The sequence below is a fragment of the Microchirus variegatus genome (genome assembly GCF_963457635.1).
Source record: "Microchirus variegatus genome assembly, chromosome: 18".
Classification (NCBI taxonomy): Eukaryota; Metazoa; Chordata; class Actinopteri; order Pleuronectiformes; family Soleidae; genus Microchirus; species Microchirus variegatus.
In genome coordinates, this window is record NC_139819.1 from 7,998,940 (window position 1) to 8,013,056 (window position 14,117).

The 14,117-nt window shown below is 39.3% G+C and overlaps 1 protein-coding gene across 5 annotated transcripts in view; it reads left to right on the forward strand.

Annotated features, from left to right (window-relative positions):
• The first annotated feature begins 2,938 nt into the window (after window positions 1-2,938).
• LOC310939750 (membrane-associated phosphatidylinositol transfer protein 2-like) overlaps window positions 2,939-14,117 on the forward strand; it is a 48,553-nt gene continuing 37,374 nt past the window's right edge. For 4 of the 5 annotated variants that reach the window (XM_083904586.1, XM_083904582.1, XM_083904585.1 and 1 more), the window contains exon 1: window positions 2,939-3,546. The gene's annotated coding sequence lies outside the window, so the exon portion shown is untranslated. The remainder of the gene's footprint in view (window positions 3,547-14,117) is intronic. The other variant, XM_083904583.1, reaches the window with a different exon arrangement.

The following is a 14,117-nucleotide window of genomic DNA, read 5'->3' on the forward strand; positions in this document are numbered from 1 at the left end:
TGTATTTTATAATAAATACAATTTAAATATATAAATTACATAAAAGTTCCCTTTGTTGTATGCAGAGTCAAATTAACTTGAACCTTATCCTTTATCTTGTATATTTTATTTAGTTTAACCTTGTTTATAGCACAGTTTGGCTCTATATTGTTGCACATTGCATTGTTTATTAATATAGTGCTTAGTACTTTATTCCCAATAAGATACCCTAGTGGTATATACAGTAGAACAGCGTTTCAGATTTCCCTCCACCAGAGGAAGCAGGTGTGCTTGTTCAATTCATTTATTTTCCATTCACTCGAAACATTACATAACACACTTGTTGACTTCAGGTGCAGGCAGCACCAAGAACCGGTGAAATGAATTCTTTCTGTTCAAGCTTTTACTTTGATTCACAAACAGCAGGAAGCAAAATAGGACAAATGTTAGCATCGAACACAGTCTTTTATAACTAGTTTCAGTCATTGTTCAGGCAAACTGAGACGAGATGTCCACTTCCCTCCCTTGACGTGGACTATAATTAGTCAATCAGGAAACTATGTAGGTCACAGGAAAAAGACAATCTCTCTGATGACCTGTGACGACATCTCAGTGATATTGTGAACTTTATCTTTAGTGCCCACATTAGACCTGACCCTCATTTTTGGTACATTTCAGCCTTGATTGTGTCATTCTTATGCGGAGTTGAACTCACAAAGGGGTCACCTTCCAATTTGCAATATGTATGTAGGAAACTGTTTTATTCATTTTAATGTACAATACAAATAAACACATCTTCATCATGTTAACTATGACTAATGTGAGATTCACGATTCGTGTGTTGAAGTTTCAGTTCAAGTTTCAATGAAGTGTGTGTGTGTCATCAAGAATACAAAGCGTTGTGGTTTGTTCAAATTTGGACCATTTTCTGTGAGATGGGGTGTCAGGTTTAGTGCCGTGTGATGCTGTGGGTGCACACACACATCAAGGAAGTCAGTGAAAGGAAGTCAATTTCCATGTGCTGCATGTGTGACAAGAAGAAGAAGGTGTACTTCTTAAATACATGTCAATATTTTAGCCAAATAGTACAATGCTTAATGATGATTGCGTATAAGAAGCGAGATTGGAATGGTTTTTATGATTTATTCAAACAAAAACAAAGATGCTGCTTGTTTTTCAGATGCGTCTCAGAAGCCGCTCGTGAAAACGTAACTTCTGAGAAGAAATGATTTGCATATTTTACCGTAACAGATGATGCAGTGCACAGAAAACAAGGGTTGGTGGCCTGAAGTCAACCCTGCTTACAGGAAAAATACCTCTTAATCTGAAAGTGCTTCATAAATAACAAGTGAGGAAGCAGATGTGCATAGAAAAAAACCAACAATATTTTGTGCATCGTTGCTTGACGATCTGACAACACTTCACTAATGCATGAACATCAAAATATAATGTTTTATATTTTGTCATCCTGTATTTTATTTTTCAATATTTTATGAATTATGTGCCTTTGTAAAGTGAGTTGTTATTCTTTAATTTAATTTCTTTGTCTGTAACACTTATATATATGTACTTATATATATATATATGTGATTTAAGTCTCAAGAGTCTGTCGGGTGAACTTTAATTTAATAAGCATTTGAAATAATAATAATAAAAAGTGAAATAAACCATATTAAAAGGAGGTAGAAAGCAATACACAGTAACACTACATATACATCCATTAATAAATAAAAAAAATATCACAGGAAATCACTGTTAAAAACTAGTTTTACCTTTACTCTGAACATTGATGATGTCTACGGAAAAAAGTGATCACCCTCTGATGACACCAGTGCACACCACAACCAGCAGGAGGCGCCCCACCATAGGAACTTCTCAGCTGTCTATCTACCCAGGTCTGTGCTTCAGTCAAGCGCCCTCAAGGAAGAAACATACACCGGAAGTTACACGAGCAATTCTGTAAAATAAAATCCCAAATTGAGTTTGAACTGCTGTGCACTCTTTTTATTTTTTTGGAAACTAATGTTTTCAATGAGAGCTTAAATGTGTGTGGAACAATGAGTTTTTATTATTTAATACATGAAGAGTCTGATATACAGTGTATTTGCACTGAAATGGTCATTGTAGACAAAAGTGAATGTGTTTATTCTGTGGAGTAGTCGTCCTTTTAGGACATTGATGCTCAAAGTGTGGCCCGTGGTCTACTGTTGGGCGTTGGAGATGTTGCAGGTGGGCCTCAGGCAGGACTTTAGTCCATCTGCTTCAGGTGTTGTGCGTTTTAGAGATGGTCCAACCTTTGTTTGGAATGATGTTACTCCAAGTCCAGTGCATTTTCACCCAGAGAACTGCAGGTCACTGGATATTTTATATAATCTGTACCAGTCTCTGCAGCATTCAGACCTTTTTTTGCAGTTTTTTATTCTTGCATTAAACTTTACCACAACAAAACGTCTAAAAGAGATACCGTTTTATCGTAAATGACAAAAAAATGGCATATTGGCAAATGTTCTAGTTATTTACATGTGTATTTACTTCGTGTGTTATATATATATACATACATATATATACACATATATACATACATTTATATATATATATATATATATATAGCAATATTGTGATATTTTAAGTATCGTGTCATCCAGTCACCATACAGGCCTAACATTTCACTATTTGTTCATTTATAAATGTTAATGAGTTAATTTTAATTCGTAGATTGTTATTTATGTTTGGGAATGGCTGCGTTAATCAACTGAAACGCCTCGCGCCAGGTCGGACTTTTATTTTGAAATGTCAACGGAAGTCTCGCGACGCCCGTGTTACCTTGCAGGCGCTTTGTTGTCGTGCCTGAGCGGACTGTGTGTGTGGAGTCTTGCAGGCGGTTGAGACTTGAGGAGTGACAACTTACGATGGCGAGAGCTCGTCGTCTGTTTACCCTTCGCTCTTCCCGGTTGTGTGGACGGAGGCGGTCGCTGCTGCTCCGCCGCTGAACTCGCCACCGCCGCCTCGGGCTCCCCTTCCCGCCGCCGCCGCCGCCACGAGACGAGACCCAAACGTCAACTCCTGCGAGAGGGCAGCGCGGATATTCAAGGACATTTTAACGTTACCATAGCTACTGTGGCCTTTTCTGACGACTGAGGAAATCCAGCGTGCGGCGCTCCGGCGCAATGATGTGGCCAGTTTTTTGTAAACAGGCGCAGAAACGGCGGTTGAAGTGACGGAGAGCAGCGCGCGGCTGACAGCGATGAAGACGGTGGTGGTGCTGGTGGTGTTGCTGCTTCTGTGCGAGTCATCTTCGAACCCGCAGCCTTTCATCTGCTGAAGGCGGACTTTTCGATGCGTTCGCCTCAGATATGGCATCATTTCCACACCTCGCTCAGTCGGCGGCTGCGTGGAGCTGAAGGAGAGACAACCCCGCGTCACTTGGTGGAAGTGGGGAACCGAAACAAGAGGGAGAGAGACGGGCAGACGGACAGACAGACGGACAGGCCGCTGAACTTTGATTTCTCCGCCTGACTGACTGACTGACGGACTGCTGGAGTGAGCTGAGCCCAGCGACAGGTACAGGTATGTGATGAGCATTGCAAGCCATCAATTTGTCATTGCTGTGCCGCCGTGTTGCTAGGTAACTAACTGACAGTGGGTTTACTTCAGTTCATTTGTTTTTTGAACCATACACTTCCGAGGATGCAGCGAGAGTCTTATGTCACACCACTATTTAATGTTGATTTATTAAAAAAAAAGAAAAATCCACATCGACCTATTAGAATACTATTCAGGGTCGAGCAATGTGGCCAAAATATCATGATAAATATGAAAGTATTGTGATGAAATATCTGTCACTTGGTATAAATATCAATATCAGTCATTATCACGATAACATGAGTGTTTAATAGTGATCAAACCAGATATTTGTGGCTTTAAACGTCTTAAAAACAGCAAGTTTGTGGTAAAACTTTTCTTTTATGACAAAATGAGTACACATTATATTGTTATATGCACACACTGATGCTTTGTTGTTTTACAAAACGCATGCTTAAAGGTGCATTATGTAATAAAACTAAACTGGCCATAAAATCCTCCTAATATGTCACAGAGACTCATGATTAATATCCATATAACATACTGAACTCACCAACAACAACAGTACAGGCAAAATATTCGCATTAAAAAAAATCTTTCGCAGACTGCAAATCATGTTCATGTTTTGAAATCATGTTTTGACATGTGGCGCCACCTACCGTCGTCTACCCATCATTGCAGTCAGTAAAGTCTCGGGTTGCCAGTTATGTCTGAGCTACAATGGCGGAGTAAACGAAACCTAAAAGACCTAGGTATTTTGAATTTGAGTGAAGTTTGCCATTTTTAAATATTGGGTAGATAGATGGAAGCATTTTTACAAACTGATGTCACCTTTGGGAAGTTAAGAGGGGTTCAAGTGTTGGCTGCAGTGTGGACACACTTGAACTGGCCATAGGTGTCAGAGTGAGAGTGGTTGTTTATCTCTGTGGTGCTGCTGTGATGGACCTGTCCAGGACGTACCCCGTCTTTCATCTTCATGTGGACATTGGACACATTTGGATCCTCTTGGCTACTTTCTGTTTCAGCATGATCACTTAAGTCATTGCTCTTGACTCGGCAAGTCCTGGGTGAGTCACTGAGGCAGCGCTGACTCCGGGTCTGTGCTGTCTTAAATGATGGTTTTGGGCAGGAGGAGCTGCTGCATGGCCACCTCCACTGAGACCCCCTGTTTTTATTGTGTTATTGTTAATTGTTGTGTTAGTCTGGCTAAATTTTGGAATTTTAAAATAGATGGGAACCTGAAACCTTGAACAAACGTGACCTAAAATGTGTTAAATGAAATTATTAACATTGTACTTGACGCTTAAAATGTGATTGGGAGTTGACACAAGACCAAAGAAATATGGCAAAGATCAGGCGATTTTAAACATTTTAAATCAGAATAGTGTTTGACATTCTAACAACGACCTCTCGGCTAAACTGGAAATGGTGTAATACTAACATGCTAAAAGGTGCTGTATCGCCACCTAGTGCAGTGGAAGCAGACATACAAATGTTTGGTGATATTGGTCGTCCTTCTTCGTACGATACAATAATTGATGCAACAGAGCAAATGTCGATATTTTAAAGGTGCCATATGTAAGAACGTGGCCAAAAACGGTTACTACACTCAAATTCAAAATACAGAGGTCTTTTAGGTTTTGTTTTCTCCACCATTGTCGCTCAGACCTAACTGGCAACCCGTGGTTGCTCGGCAGCTGAGACTCTACTGACTGCAATGATTGGTAGACGGCGGTAGGTGGCGCCACATGCCAAAACATGATTTGCAGTCTGCAAATGATTTTTTTATGCAAATTTGTTAGCTGTACTGTTGTTGTTGGTGAGTTCAGTTTGTTATATGAATATTATTCCTGATAATCTGTGACATATTAGGAAGATTTTATGGCCAGTTGCTTTAGATTTATTACATAATGCACCTGCAATGTGGGATTATTGTGGAGAAAGCTACGTTAAGAGATGCAACATCCACGTTCAATACGTAGACTTTATGCACTTTGTTCTCTGTGTTGTTTTCTTCAGATATTGTGAAGTAATGCTTTAATATGATTCACAGAACCGTATCAGGATATTATTGGTATTGTGGACCATGCATCACATATTGTATCATATCGTGATTTACCCTGTGATTCCTATACTAAATTAAGCTAAGGCACGGTTAATTCGGCTTCACTTGGAGCGTGTCCTGCATGGAACTGCACTGAACCATGTCTGCATTGGAACTGAGACGAGTTCTTGAGAATGAGAATCTATCTGTGGTTTTGATTATTAACCGGCTTTAAAGGTACAAGACCCAGCCTGCACGGGGAGTATGCAGAGTAGACAGATAGATACCCACCTAAAGGTTGTGGTGTTGTTTATTGGCCTGAGAAAATACACTCAAGGGTGCAGTTCCTCTCCCGACATGTTAAAACTTGCGTCCCTCTCTCTTTTCAGCTGTCAACGGTCTCGGGTTGTGTAATCTTGTTATTTTGACTTCGACGTTTTCGAGGTAGCGTGGAAACAGTCACTGTTATGGTGAAGACTCGCCGTAAGACACACAATCTGAACCTCCTTTTTCCTCACTTTTGGTCCGAGACACAACTAAATACAGCTTTTGTTGCCGTTTCTAACGTTTCCCACACAAAAAGCCCTTTTGTGACTTGCTATTAATTTGTGTCACGAGGATCTACGACATAAACACACTTGGCTGCTGCCTGTTCGTCAGCGGCTTAAGTGCTGCTCTCTGATGATGAAGGGCAGTCTGCTCCGAGTGAAGGCCACCCATTACTGCGCCATCACAGATGACCCATAATTCAAATGCTCTTCGTGGAGTGGCGCGCTAACCTTCTTTAACCACACGTATATGTTATGACGCTGCTTAGCATGCTATTGAAGGGTTCTCTGCTGTAAAGATGGCGGCCCTGTCAGATATTTGTCTAAGCAGTTTGCTGTCGGGGCATGAGGTACACACACACAGGACTGTGAAAAAAAGTGAGGTTTAATTAAACCGATGTCTCATTTTTTTGTCATTCAAAGGTGATGAAGGTGACAAATGTAGGGCTGCAACTAACGATTATTTTCATTTCTACTTGTTTGCTCTGTAAAGTGTCAGAAAATGTTAAAAAATATTCATCAGTTTTTCCCACAAACTAAATGTATTCAGTTCTAATGATTTCTTTGTTATATGGGGCAATGAAAACAGCAAATATTCACATTTAACGTAATAAGGTCACTAGCTATTGGGATGATACCACTTTTTCTTGTCCGACAAACCCAATACCGATATTAGTCCCATACAGTCATTTTAGACCATTTATCAACTATGAAGCTGTTAACGACACATTTGTGCTCACATTATTCTCCAACTGAAATTAACAGCTTAAAAATGCTTTTGCTATTTTTTTTTTAATTTTTACAGTCATGTGCCTAGTGATTTCACATTTTTATCTGTCCGATATTTGTTCCAATGACCGTTACCGATTCCCACCACGAATACTAGCAGAAATACTGAACAATATTGGACCTAAAACGCCTCATAAATCCTCTTAAAAATAAGAAAAATTAGGGTCTGCCGTGAAGATGATTACAATATAGACGTCTGAAAGCGAGTCGAGAACAAACCGAGACAGACACGGCGATGAGGGAAGAGAGGGAAGCGACACAGATTGGTCTGGAGCCAAGGATCTCTAACTCTCTCTCTCTCATACACGTCAGTGGATAATTTATGTGTATAACGTTTTTACAGCCCGTTATTGTTGCCTTGTCGTCTCCTCCGATCAGGTGATAATTCTCTGGTGCCGCTCTCAGCAGGCAGACACTCTCTCACTCTTAATCTCCCCCTGTTGCTGACACGCCAAGATTAAACAAATAGGTTCAGTGTTTTTTTTTTTGTTTTTTTTTAATTGAATAAGAAGTGGTTCCTTTTATTAATGAAGTAGTGATTGGTCTGACACGGGCCCTGATTAAAGTAGCTCACAGTTGATGCGGTGCCACCTGTTATTTGAAGTTTGTGTTTATCGGTAACTTAATCCTCACTTAATTTGGCAACAGTGAGCATGAATCCACTCAGCAAAAGCAAAGCACTGCAGCGTTTTGTTTTTTTTGCCATTATTGACACTGTTGGTAATTGTCTTTATCCTTTTTTTAATCCACTATGAATTATGGCTCATTCCCTCAAGCAAGATCGCCGGCGTCGCAGACATTTAAAAAGACGCGTTTGAAAAGTCTCATTGATTTTAAAATAGTTCTAATCCGTTTTATATGAATTTTCTAAACACTGAGTATATTTGTAAGTCTGTGATTGCACGTGTTGGGACTGGGCTGTGCTGTTGAATTGATTTAACTCCAGAACACATCTGATCACTCCAATATAATTGGCACTTTTCTCTGCCTGATTAAATGTTGTTGTTTTTTTTACCTCTTAAAAAACACCCAGTTCTATATCATGTCAAACCCACTCACTACAATCTCAGCCTACAAAGACTTTTTTAGCCTCAGAGCAATTGACATGATTTAAATATTTATCCTGTATAAAGTATGTAATTTCCCGTCATTTTTGAGTTCAGACTTTAGGATTTAATATTAATCTGCAACATCTGACAGTGTATGAGCTTACTTGTTCTCTTTTTTAACTATGTTTATCTTGTTTAAACATAAAAATACTTAATTTATCAATCTGTTAAAAGCATATTCTAACCTTGTGAGATTTGTGTTTTCATGTTTTGATATAAATAAGCAATCTTAGGAGACGGTTGTGGAGAGGCTGAAACAGACTGTGACTGTGTCTCACTTCTGTGGTAGAGTCAGTGAAGGTTAGGGCTGCCATTAGTGATTATTTTCTCTATTGATTGATCTGTTGATTATCTTCTGGATTAAACAAGTACTTGTTTGGTCCCAAAAAAATGTTCAGCGCTTCCCAAACCGTTAAATGACGGTGTTCTCAAATGTCTTATTTTGTCCACAAACCACAATTGATTTCTTAGTTATATGATCATATAACATTTTTTTCAGTTATTAAAACTGATTTTTCTTAAATGTGCATATTTCTTGTTTTTTTTCCATATAACAAAGACATCGTTAAAACTGAATCCTTTTGGTTTGTGGACAAAACAGGACAATTGAAAACGTCGTTATTTCCATTCTTTTGGTAAGCAAAGATCAACATTTCACAACATTTTCAGACCAAACGAGTACTTGATTAAACGAGAAAATAATTGACAAATGAGTCTGTAAAAAAAAAAACCCACTCAAACTGAATTTGTTATCAAAGTAGTTGATAATTTAGTAATTATCTCATCGTTTGCAGCTCAGATGCAGTTCTCATACCTCACCATAAGTAAAGGTGGAGAGAGTGTTTGCTTGTTCCCGGCGCACAGATCTGTTTCAGTACTGCTTCACTGTCACTGGAGTAATGCACGGTTACTGGAGAGCCTCAGTCACAGCCTCCTGATTCTCAGGAAGAAAACAGAGGGAGAACATGTAAATACTGTCCTCTGTAAGGCCTACTGTAAGTGACTGTGGAGTGGAAATACGTGACAAAGGGCCCCTGTATCTCGCCCCAGTCATATTTGAGTATTCAAATCATTTTTCCCCCCACACTCTTTCATGTGACAGGTCGTGTGTTTCCCTATTACAATCATCCTTTATGTCAACAATCTTTTAAAAAAAATGTGTGCACACAGCCAGTGAGCAGCACTATTTAAGTCGGGGGGGGGAAGAAGCAAAGACTCACTTCCTGTCAGTTGAAGTCTGAATGACATGCTCGGCTGCTCACCGCATCTTTTGGTTCCACGTCTGTGTTTGAGCTGGTTATAAGATGAGATCACCGGCACAGGAAGAGCAGAGACTCCTCTGGTGTAAACGCAACAACGTCGACGGCTTTTTGAAGAGCTACGTAAAGGTGATAAATAAGATTACATCGTCAGCGTGGCATGGGTTCAACGGCTGAAGCGTAATTCATGTAGCGCTGTGAGATGCAGTGGAATCATAATTATGCTTTCTTCTCTGCGCAGTAATTTGACGCTTTCTTTTACGATGTTCTTTCATCTCCATTGATTTTGTAAAAGCCTGCAGAAAATTGAGGACTTACGACGTGTGTTACTTGTTTTTAACACAGTGCAGTTTGATTATTTAATGCTGCAATGCATAACTTTTTGTTGTTGTTCGTGTTGATATTCCGCCTCTTTGGTCTATTGTGAACAGAAATTATTAGGGAATTATTGGCACAGTATCGGTATTGGTAGATAGTTTTAAAATATATTGTCGGATATCGGCAGACACGAATAAACGATTAATCTGCTTTTTTCATGATTAAAATTAAGATTTCTGATCGTTTTAGCTTCTTATGTTCTTTATTTCTCTATAACAAAGAAATCATTAAAAGGGAATCGTTTTTGGTTTTTGTGGACAAAACAAGACAATATGAGAACATCGTCATTTCCAGGTTGGACAAAAAATAACAACATTTTTTTACGTTTTCCGACATTTTATCGACAAAACAATTACTCAAGAGATTAATCGATGATGAAAATAATTGTTAGTTGCAGCTCTAGTATCCACATTTGCTGCGTCATGAGTATGAAAAATAATATGTTAATTTCACTTCAGAAGAGACTGAATGACATCTACAGTTGGGCAAAAGGAACCGCGTATATATCGGTATCGGTTATCGGCCCAAGCACTTCCGTTATATTGACATATCGGATATCGGCAAAAACTGTCAGGCCTGACTGAGGGAGCACAGGCTGGGAAGTGTTTATGTCTTCACTCCTGAACCCTTTCATGGACACAACATCTCTTGTGTTTTCACCTGCATGTAGCTGTCACCTCCGTATGTCTTGACACGAAATGAAAAGACTTCCTGTGTACAGTGCAGCGGTAATGTCGCCAGGCAACACAAGATTTGTTCTGTGAAACACACACAATGGGGCTCAATCAGCATTTTGTGAGCTCTTTTTTTGTTTGTATCTAACAGACAGCCGATCCTTATAAACACATCACTGTCAATCCCACTAGGGCTGATACAGTTAATCCATTATGAAGCGATTACTAAATTAATTTTCAACTATTTTGCTGATTCAATTAATCAAAACAAACCTTTTCTGACATTTTATGAACCCAGAAATGACTCGATTATGAAAACAATGGTTAGTTGGAGCTCTAAATCCCAGCCAAAACAACGTGGCAGTAAAATCTTAGACTGTGATAAAAGCTTTTTACCAATTTTCCTTCTTATAAACTTCCATTCTTATTTTCTACTTCTATTCTGCAAAAAAAAAGACAAACGTGTACTCAGTAACTCTCTCACAGAAGGTATTCGCTGAAATTCTTTGAATAGAATATTACAAAAGTTATTCTTAATTTACTTTAATGTCTTACTTCTTATGAACCTGGAGCAAAATTTGTTGTGTGTGTTATTTTCTTTTGACTCCCACAGCTGATAACCCCCGGGATCAACGACTTGCGTCATGTTGTCATTTCTTTGACAGCCAGTCCAGACTGGTTTTTAATGGACATTGACAGCACCGGAGGGGACGCTACATATATTTTCTATCAGAACCGTTTTTAATATTTTTAAATATTATAAACGAAACAGCTTCATCAAATATCCCCCGGTCTTGAATGATTACCTGTCAAACAGGAATATTAACTATGCAGCGCACCTTTAGTTTCCCAGAGGTAAACTGGGTTAACATCCCGGTTAGAGTTGCTTAGGATTGTTCGGCCAGATACGTGGATTTCACTTTACAAATTTCAAATTGCTATTTAATCATTCCATTTTTGATTGTTTCATAAAAATCTCAATCCATAAATGAATATCTTTTAGTTCTCATCCTTGTATTAAAGCTTAGTTTAATATTTCGATGATATCATGTGGTAAATATCTTTTAAATATATAAAGCAGTGAATATTCAACTGAAGCTTGACTTATTGTAGTTTATTTATTTTATATATCATAACAGTGTACAAAATGCGTTGTACCAGCTTTAGCTACGTGATAATCTCAATCTGTCTGATACCAAGTCAAATGACAATCATATTATATATCAGAAAAACTTAGCAGTAAGTAAATAAACATAGTAAGAAAATATAGTTTTATCCCTTCAATCATTTAGGTACCCACAGGGATTTAAAATAACCCTGAAAAAACATCATCGTCCCAGGGAGAAATACGGATACCTTGCCATCTGGCTGGTTTATTTCAGGGTCTAATCTTTTTTTTTTATTCATCTTGAGCAGATTATCAGGCGTCATGACAAGTATTTCAGTCGATGCTCCATCATGCACCTGGGTCGCCAGCCAAGCTCTGAACAAACACCGTGTTTTCTCGGTCGACCCAGTCTGTGCTACTCCCCGAACCTGCCTTTCCCACCTCAGCTCCCTTGATGCTATTATTGGTGCCGAGGTGTTGACGGCAACAACGGTGATACGACCTGTCCCACGCATCCCTGATGAGCCACCTGACGACTGCCACATCACTGCTAATGTTCCTACTGTGGCTTTTCTGGAAATGAGGGTTTGGGAAGAGACGAGGAGTCACGTAGCAGTCGGTCTCCTTCCGTGTGTTTAATTTTTATTGAATAATTGTCATACGTTTGCTCATTTTGTCAGAAAAGGCAGGTGTTGTTTCGTGTTGTTTTTCATCAGGCTTGAACTGGAGGTGGAATTGAGACACACCTTCTCTACTAGAAAGCCTCTTATCTCTTTTCGCCAGGGTTTAAGAGCATCCCCCTGCTTTGAGGCACAGTCCTCGGTTCTAGTCGATGATGCATTAAGTAATCTAATCTGCAAAGAGCATAGTTTACTCTGAAAAAGAAAAGGCTGCAAGGACCAGCCCATCACTGAGGAAGGTTCTGCTGACTGGCTCTCTTCCTGTCCCTGTTTCATTGTGGTCACATTATGTGAGGCTGTGATTGAAAATAAGTGCATTTTTATATAGCTGTGTTGCTGTAAAGTACATTAAATTCATTTGTAGAGGTTGAAACTGGATTTTTCTTCCATGGCTAATGACAATATAAAGAAATCAGCACTGCCACAGATGTATTGGGTATATTACATATTGATACATCAGAGAACTACATTTAGTGCAGGCACAAACATTTGTTGTATTATTTATTCACAGAAAAGGTGTGAAACTGCATACATACTTCAAAAGATTCATTAAATAACAATCATCTGATGTCAAACGGCCTCTTCCTCTTGGGTTTGGTGTCAGTATAGCCCATAATGTGTAATTTTATGTGTTTGTTTTGTTAAAAGTAGCACTCTCTCTTCACTCTCGTAGATCTTGTAGAGTAAAAGTGACGGCACACGGCTTCTTATCACTTTACCCGAGCTTCCCTTTATTTCCAAACCAGCGCCAGGCACCTGATTTTTCTCAGGCTAAAAATAGACTCCTTCAGACCCTAACCCACGCCCACTCCTGCCCCCCCTCACCTCCTTTTCCTTTCTTCCTCCTGTTGTACTGGCTTTTATTGACAAGTCTCTCTGCATTATGTCTATTCTTTGCTTCTATTTTCCACACAAAGCGCCATTCAGCAGCGGCCACCATTCAGAATGGCGTGTCCGTGTGTGAAAGATGTCAGAATACTTTATGATGTAACTCTTGTCACAAATGCTCTGTTTTTTTTTTATAGAATCTGGCTCAGATAAGAACATCCCCAAAGCAATAAAAGCCTGATTTCCTCCGAGCAGGAAAGACGTACCTCAGCAGCACCCACTGAAATGTTTGCCAGAGTTGTAGGACCAAAATGCCCTTTTATGGTCAGTGTGAGACACAGCTTCTGTCTTTGGTCACTTTTGGGAAGTCGGCGTGAATCCTGCTTGCACTTGAGGGTTTGATGTAAAGAGTGAGCACTGAGGAGTCCGTGCATGGTGTCCACCTCCATCAGAACCATAACACGACCAAAAACAGAATAACATATCATCTGAGTCAAGTGGACATTGTTGAGTTAAGATAAGAGTTTTGTTTTGCGCTCCGTTTAATGAGCTCATGATTATATTTTATTTGCTTGTGATGGGTTTATCTGTTCTGTCCTGAGATGAACTCCCTCTGGATTAAAAGCTGTAAAACCAAGAGCTAAACCAAGAGTTAGTCTGTCTAATAAATACACAAATTAAACAAACTCTCAGAGAGTCCCATTGTTGGTGGAATGGGTAATGCTTCTCATTTTTGTGCTCAGAACCGTTTTCAGATCCTTTATTTACAACAGGTACAACACAAAGGGCAGGGCACAAAGAATTATTTCTCCCCTATGGTGTCAATGAATGAATAGAAATATTGTTTTCCTAGATCGTAGAGGTTGACGCTGTGATTTGTCTACAAAGTTAAAGCTCTTTCTACAAATCTTTGTAGTGCTTAAAGCGATGCAGGTGGAAGAAGGCGTAGTCTAATCTACGTCGGTCCCCCCGCTTTATTTTCACCCTTACATCATTCTGTTATGAAGAGACATGTCATCGACACGTATCATATTAAAGTTGATATGGTTTGAACAGTTCATGTTGCTGCCATCATAGCCAGAAGACAGAAACTAGAATTCAGCGCAAGTGAAAGTGGAGACGGGAGAAACAGGAGAAAG